The sequence below is a fragment of the Pecten maximus genome, chromosome 15, assembly GCF_902652985.1.
Source record: "Pecten maximus chromosome 15, xPecMax1.1, whole genome shotgun sequence".
NCBI lineage: Eukaryota > Metazoa > Mollusca > Bivalvia > Pectinida > Pectinidae > Pecten > Pecten maximus.
Genome location: NC_047029.1, coordinates 15,848,550 through 15,856,434, shown reverse-complemented (window position 1 = coordinate 15,856,434; position 7,885 = coordinate 15,848,550). Strand labels below are relative to the sequence as shown.

General features: G+C 34.6%; 1 long non-coding RNA gene across 1 annotated transcript; it reads right to left on the bottom strand.

The window, feature by feature from the left end:
• Window positions 1–460: 460 nt before the first annotated feature.
• On the bottom strand, window positions 461–4,879 carry LOC117343523. The gene is made up of 2 exons (XR_004536039.1): window positions 2,846–4,879; window positions 461–765 (listed from the first exon to the last, which is right to left on the bottom strand). It is a non-coding gene; the product is annotated as an uncharacterized LOC117343523 (long non-coding RNA).
• Window positions 4,880–7,885: the final 3,006 nt, after the last annotated feature.

Here is a 7,885-nt window from a genome sequence, read left to right as displayed (position 1 = left end):
GATGTCAACTTTCATTGTATTGTTCCATGGTAATGTTTAGAAAAAGTCACAGTAATCTAATTTTCCAAATTAAAGATCCAACATCTATTGCTCATTCCAGATGTCAAATTTCATTGCCTATGCCATTTTTGGGAAATGTAGGTCATAGTGACGTTATACCATCACATGTAAATTTCCATTGACCTATGGCAATGTTTAGAAAAGGCCATTGTGACCTAATTTTGCAGAATTCAAGCTCAGCATTATTTGCTCATTGCAAATGTCAATTTCATTGTCCAATGGCAATGTTTAGAAAAGTACCGGTAGGACAGTGACCTAATTTAGCAAAATTCATGTACAGCATTTATTGCTCATCCCAGGTGTCAATTTTCATTGTTCTGTGTTAATGTTTTGAAAAGTAGGTCACAGTGACTTAATTTGCCAAATTCAAGTTATGCATGTAGAATGACATAAGAATCCCTGTTAATATAAACTTGTTTATTGATGATTCTTTATAAACATGGCACTTTCTTCATTAATAGCAATGCAGACTTTTTTACATTTATCAATTGATACATGTTTTGCATTTCAAACTTTTCGAAATCTGTTCACATTTACTACATTTGAAATGTGCACCTGGTGTGTCTACTGTCCAAAAACACATTTGTTAACAACCAAATTGTATCATCAACATAAAGCTCTGGAATGTAGTCCCGGCCAAGGATCTCCATAACAGAATACATTGTGTCAAGCTATCCACAGTTAAAGAAACTCCTTTGTCACCTCCTACAACAAAAGCACATATGTAGAAACCAGGGTGTCTGATCAGTCCTAACAATCGACCGAGATGCCATCCAAGAAATTTAAAACATCTGACATACATAAAAGCACTTTGCATATCATAAATATGTTTAAAATTTAGCAAACATTCAGTTTGATCCCAGAATGGATTGTTTTGACAATCAATTTTACTGTAGAAATAGGAGAAATGAAATTTTGTGAATACTTTAAAAACACAGTTTGTCTGTTTGTCTCCAGATCTTATCAGCCCTTCTCTATAAATACACATTCTTGCCAAATTTGATAGCAATAGATGAAATATAACTTGAGATATCCTGTCAACAAGGTGCTTTTTCAAAACCAGGGGTCACACTGTAAGCTACCGCTACATTGTGCTATAAATAGATTTCATATAATAGTGAGAAAACAAAACAAAGAAATCAAATGTCAGGATTAATTTCATGTATTTAATCAAATATATTGTTAGTTTGAATCAATATATTGTAATGATTACAAACAGTTAAAAACATGTGATTAAATAATTTGACACACAAATACAAATAACTTATATAAAGTTTTACCATTGTACAAAACTACAATGAATCTTGGACAATACAGCCACTTTATTCTCAGTCATCCAGTTTTCTTCAGTCTCTCACAGTTATCCGTCTATTTTATTTCCACTAGATAGTTAGTAATTATAAACCTTCATAACCAATAACATACTATTATGAGTCAAATATCTTTATTTTATCAATGACTGGACAGTTGACAACAAATTACCCCAGATTCGGGAAATGTACCAAATCAGGATTTAGGGGAAATTTTAATGATTTTCCGAGCATTTCCCATGTAATCTTGGATGGTTGACACCTATGAGTTGGACTTTAGAATTAGTGGTGGCTGGATTGACCAGGAATTGTAGATGAACAATGATAGACAATTATCGACAATGTCAGATTATTGTATCAAAATCACATCCATGCGGTTCATGTAGATTCTGTAATATCTTATCTGTTAATTAATCTATGAAAGTTTAACTGGCACCTATGAAAATTCCTATTTTATACTTTAATGAATCTAGCAAGGAACAAAACAAAAATAATCTGTAAATGGGTAAAACAATAATCATTCCCAATTGTTTTTTTGTTTTCGTATAAATTATTGTGATGAAGGGCTGTATATGGTTGTGTGAGGTTTAATTTGAGATGAGTTATTCGGCTGATTCCCATAGTAACCATGTAAATGACCTGTTACACTACAATGTACAGAAATAATATATCCAGTACAAAAGTTTTCTAGTTCTGTCTACTCTAACAAAACATACCTTAACCATTAGCACTGAAGGCATGAGAGAAGTACAGGTGTAATAAAATGACAATGGACACAATAGCATATACCTGTAAGTACACAAGTAGTAATATTCTTGAAGAAAAAGCATGATTGACAGCTGCAAGAAGTAAGCATACTTTACTTGCATTTCCACATGTATACAATATGTACATGTATCTATAACGTGCAGAGAACTACAGAACATACGACTCCCATGTGATGAAGACAGATGAAAATCTCAACCTGGATTTAACTTCTGTCAAGTTTAATTTACAAGGTTTAACCCATTCAACCCTAAGAAGCATTAATGGACTCAGCCATTCATTCATCATTTGAAGTCCAATATGGTCAGAAGGGGTGAAAGGGTTAATAACCCCTTGCTCTCTTGTTCCATACAGAATCAGATGTTATGATGTCAGATCACCATCACCACCTCATGAAATGTGTGACAATATTGGTGATGTACTCTTGCTATGGATTGGTGATACAGAACAAAGGCACCAGTTAGTTATCCCCCCCCCCCCCCCCCCCCCCGAGATAGTCAAAAACAAATTTTTCTCCCCGAGATAGGTAAAGAACAGATTTTTTTCTCTCAATCATATGCATGTTTGACTGCATAGGGTAAGAAAGAGGCCAAAAGAAGAAAGTATTTAAAAGTAATTTCACCTGCATAAAGTCCCAATGATGTGACATGTCAAGAAACTAGGAATGCCAATGCTTCAATATGGCTAGAGAGGAAAAGATAACTTCTTACCTGGTAGATGCTAACCAGTTAAAGACTCTTCACGGTGTCTTTGTTAGTTCTGGTAAAAGAAATGAGAGAAATGAGTTTTTTTTTATACCTCAGGATTGGTGGATAGGGAAATCTTTACCTCAGAATTTCAAAAAAGGTTTAGAAACCAATTTTAAAATTGTTTGAATAGAATTTCCCTTTCCTGTACCTTCATTTTCTGACCTAATTGGTGATGTACCTAAGAACTGTGGGAGAAAATAAAAAATCTTTTCAGATGAAAACTGTATTCTATGTAAAGAGATGAATGTTCCCTATAAACCCCCACCATAAAGGGAAAACTGTATTCTATGTAAAGAGATGAATGTTCCCTATAAACCCCCACCATAAAGGGAAAACTGTATTCTATGTAAAGAGATGAATGTTCCCTATAAACCCTCACCAAGAGGGAAAACTGTATTCTATGTAAAGAGATGAATGTTCCCTATAAACCCTCACCAAGACGGGAAAACTGTATTCTATGTAAAGAGATGAATGTTCCCTATAAACCCTCACCATAAAGGGAAAACTGTATTCTATGTAAAGAGATGAATGTTCCCTATAAACCCCCACCAAGAGGGGAAAACTGTATTCTATGTAAAGAGATGAATGTTCCTTATAAACCCTCACCAAGAGGGGAAGCTGTATTCTATGTAAAGAGATGAATCTTCCCTATAACCCTCACCATAAAGGGAAAACTGTATTCTATGTAAAGAGATGAATGTTCCTTATAAACCCTCACCAAGAGGGGAAGCTGTATTCTATGTAAAGAGATGAATGTTCCCTATAACCCTCACCATAAAGGGAAAACTGTATTCTATGTAAAGAGATGAATGTTCCCTATAAACCCTCACCATAAGGGGAAAAAAACCACACACATTAAAAAAAAACACGAAAAAAGAAAAAGAACTTAAAATGTTGCTATTTTAAATTAATTTCTGTTAATAATGTTCTTGATCAAGGCTGGGAGTCTACACCAATGAAATTACAGAACTGTTAATTGCAGGCGAATATAGGACATAACCTTATGTTTTGAAAGTGCAACAAGTTGGGGAACACATGACTGATACTGGCTTTAAAATGTTAAATCATAATAAAAGATGTGGATGAAATAAATTAGATATTGTTTTTGATAATCCAATTAAGCAATGAACCAAAATCAAACCACACAATGAATTAATTACTCACACGTCGGAAGTCAAATATTGTATATGAGATTTTATACACAAAGTGTCCAACTTTATATTCAAGTTATCTATTATGTTACAAAAGTTCAGTGTAAATAATAATATTTACATACAGCATATGATATGTTTACATGCTACAACAGTCTTACCACAGAAAGGTATTATAACAAAATACAACAAAATTATCACAGAACTAACGTTTGAAAGTCAAAAACAAAACATCTTAAGCATGCACTGGTTATGTAAAAATGAAAGGAAATATTCATACTAACTATGCAGAGGTATAAGGTATACAACGCACGGTATAAAACATTAACAACACATTGGAATAATAAATGCTAACAGCCATAGTCTAATCCTGGTTTCTTCAATGTTCCTTAAAGAAATTCCTTACCATTTTTAAGCATTATATTGCAGACAAGAAAGAAATTGTTAGTTAAGGAAACTTTCTTAAATTTTGTAACGTTTTTTTTTTTTTTTGAAAAAAATTATGTACAATTTTCTTGATTTTATACACATTGAAGAAACCAGGGCTTATCTAAATATCACCAGTAAAATAAACCAAAATTCTTAGTGGAAAGCAATGATGGCAAGCTAATAATACCCTTATCAAAAATACATTAATTAGAAAACAAGAGGCCCATGGGCCTTAACGGTCACCTGATTTTTGAAATATTTCAGTAAATTTGATTGATACTTTTTGGGATCAGTCAGGGCCAACATGTGCATACCATTAAGCAGTCATCCCATACTGATAATGTTAACAAATTTAGAATGAATTTCAAAACAACTAAAACAAATGATAGTCAAAAATGTGATTTCCCTATAACTATAGTAAAGTTTATCCCCTCCCATGGGGCAAATGTGAGAACCCAGGGCTAGGAAATTCACAATTATGGTAAAGCACCTTAAGACCCTTCCATGTAAAGAGTATTTGATTCTACCTTATTTGGGTTGTAAGAAGAAGATTTTTGAAATTTCAGTCAATTTGACCCTTTTTGGCCCCGCCAACAAGCCCCTGGGGGTCAACCAGGGCCAACATGTACATACCATCAAACTGTCATCCTATGCTGATAATTTGAACCAAGTTAGAATGAATTCCAATACAAATCCAACATATAATTGTCAAAAATGTGATTTCCCTATATAAACTATAGTAAAGTTTACCCCCTCCCCAGGGGCAAATGCGAGACCCCAGGGTCATGAAATTCACAATCTGGGTAAAGCACCTTAAGGCCCTTTCATCTATGAAGAGTGTTTGATTCCACCTTATCTGATAGTAGAGAAGAAGATTTTTGAAGTTTTAGTCAATTTGACCGTTTTTGGCCCCGCCCCTTAGGCCCCTGGGGGATGGGGACCATATAATTCACAATTTTAGTTGACCTTTAGCCATAGAAGCTCCCTGCCAAATTTCATTGAATTTGGTTCAGTGGTTTTGGAGAAGAAGTTGAAAATGTAAATTGTTTACGGACGGATGACAGACGATGGACGACGACAGACAAAAGGGGATTAGAATAGGTCACTTGAGACTTTGTCTCAGGTGACCTAAAAAAAACTGAATTTCAGTTATTTTGAAGAGTAGCATCTAGCATGCTCAAATAGCATAAATTCTGCATTTGAGAATGGAATATATCTTAATCATGATATATAAATATTATATACAGGTACATTTTTGCATTACTAAATTTAATACGAAAATCTTGAAACGAAATGTTCAAGGTGCAAAATACTGGTAAAAAAAATGACAAGTCACCAAGGGTTGAACCGGGTATATAATTGTAGAGACAAATAGTTGGAAAATGTACAGCAACCATCATCCAATCAGAATTCAGCAGCCTTATGTCAATATTGAATTGTGGAATACCATAAGATATAGCAACAGCTGACATTTTGCCCAGACTGCAGGTACAGTCAAATGAAGACTAGAACAAAATATCTGAGGATCAACAGCTCTCATTAGCAAGGAAATAAATATGAACACAAAAATTGTAGCATTATATTTTCAAGAAAACTAGAGAAAATCAAAAACATGAAAATAAAAGATAAGGTGAATATAAACACTATGAACGATGCCTTAATACCAAATGTTAGTTCAAATGTAAAGGAAGGTATAATTGTTATGAAGGAGACCCCAATACCAAATGTTAGTACATCAGATATGTGCTTTGTCGGACAGTATGCATGAAGGCAAACATTTTCCCCGTATAAATGAATATAATCTCCATTGAGGTCTTTGCAGATATATTTTTCCAGTGTTCTGAATTTGTTTTGAAAGGTTCCAATTTACTAATGAACAAGAGTGTCTGTGGTTTTGTACTTAATCACAGCTACCAATCTACATGGTAGCTGTAATCAAAGAGTGAAATAGTGCTGGTACTATTGTGACATTTTACACTACATAATTGTGAACAATACTACAAAGACATCTAAACAGTGCGAAAGTGTCAACCATCGAGTACATGGCATAATTTTCAGAACTATTGAATATATGAATATTGGGAGTTTGGGCACATTTTTGTAACCCCAGAATTTGGTGTAGCCTACTATACAATTGAAAGACTAATACATAACAAGAGGCCCATGGCCATTAACGGTCACCTGAGATTTGAAATATTTCAGTTAATTTAATTGACCCTTTTTGAGGCCACCCATCAGCATGTAGGGGTCAGTCAGGGCCAACAGGTGCATACCATTAAGCTGTCATCCAATGCTGATAATGTTAACAAAGTTAGAATGAATTCCGATGGAAATCAAACAAATAATAGTCAAAAATGTGATTTCCCTATATAAACTATAGTAAAATCTAACCCCTCCCCAGGGGCAAACTTGTGACCCCAGGGTCATGATGTTCATAACATTAGTAAAGCACCATATGCTCCTTCCACCTATGAAGAGTATTTGATTCTGTCTTAATTGGGTCTTGAGAAGAAGATCTTTGAAATTTCAGTCAATTTGACCCGTTTTACCCCCGCCTATTAGCCCCTGGGGATCAGTCAGGGCCAACATGTGCATACCATCAATCTGTTATCCCATACTGATAATTTGAACCAAGTTAGAATGAATTCCAATAGAAATCCAACAAATTATAGTCAAAAATGTGATTTCCCTATATAAACTATAGTAAAGTTTAGCCCCTCCCCAGGGGCAAACCTGAGACCCCTGGGTCATGAAATTCACAATTTTGGTAAAGCACCTTAGAGAGTAGAGAAGAAGATTTTTGAAGTTTTAGTCAATTTGACCCTTTTTAGCCCCGCCCCTCAGGCCCCTTGGGGGTGGGGACTATATAATTCACAATTTTGGTTGACCTTTAGCCATAAAAGCTTCCTGCCAAATTTCATTGAATTTGGTTTAGGGGTTTTGGAGAAGAAGTCGAAAATGTAAATTGTTTACGGACGCACGGCGGACGACGACAGACAAAAGGGGATTAGAATAGGTCACTTGAGACTTTGTCTCAGGTGACCTAAAAATCATCATATTATCGATTCTAATGCATCCAAGCATACCATCCTTGTTTCTTTAATTAAACAGGCCAGAAATAACCAGAGAGTATTAAAAACGTCTACATTGGGTTGTAAGTAAATCTTCACAGTGACAGCTTCCATCAAAGACATTATTACACTGAGTTTTCTTAGTAGTACACAAATGTACTATAATTCTAGTGCTACTAATTTACCATCTTGTCACATGATAGAAATGTGCACAGATTTAACAGTTATCAAGTGAAAACAAGAAAAATGTACAAAATATTGTCACATGTACCAGTCCTTACAATATCTGTTAAAATTTACAGATAACACAAAGGCCTTCTAGTTGCATGAGATTCAGCACAGGGAGGTAA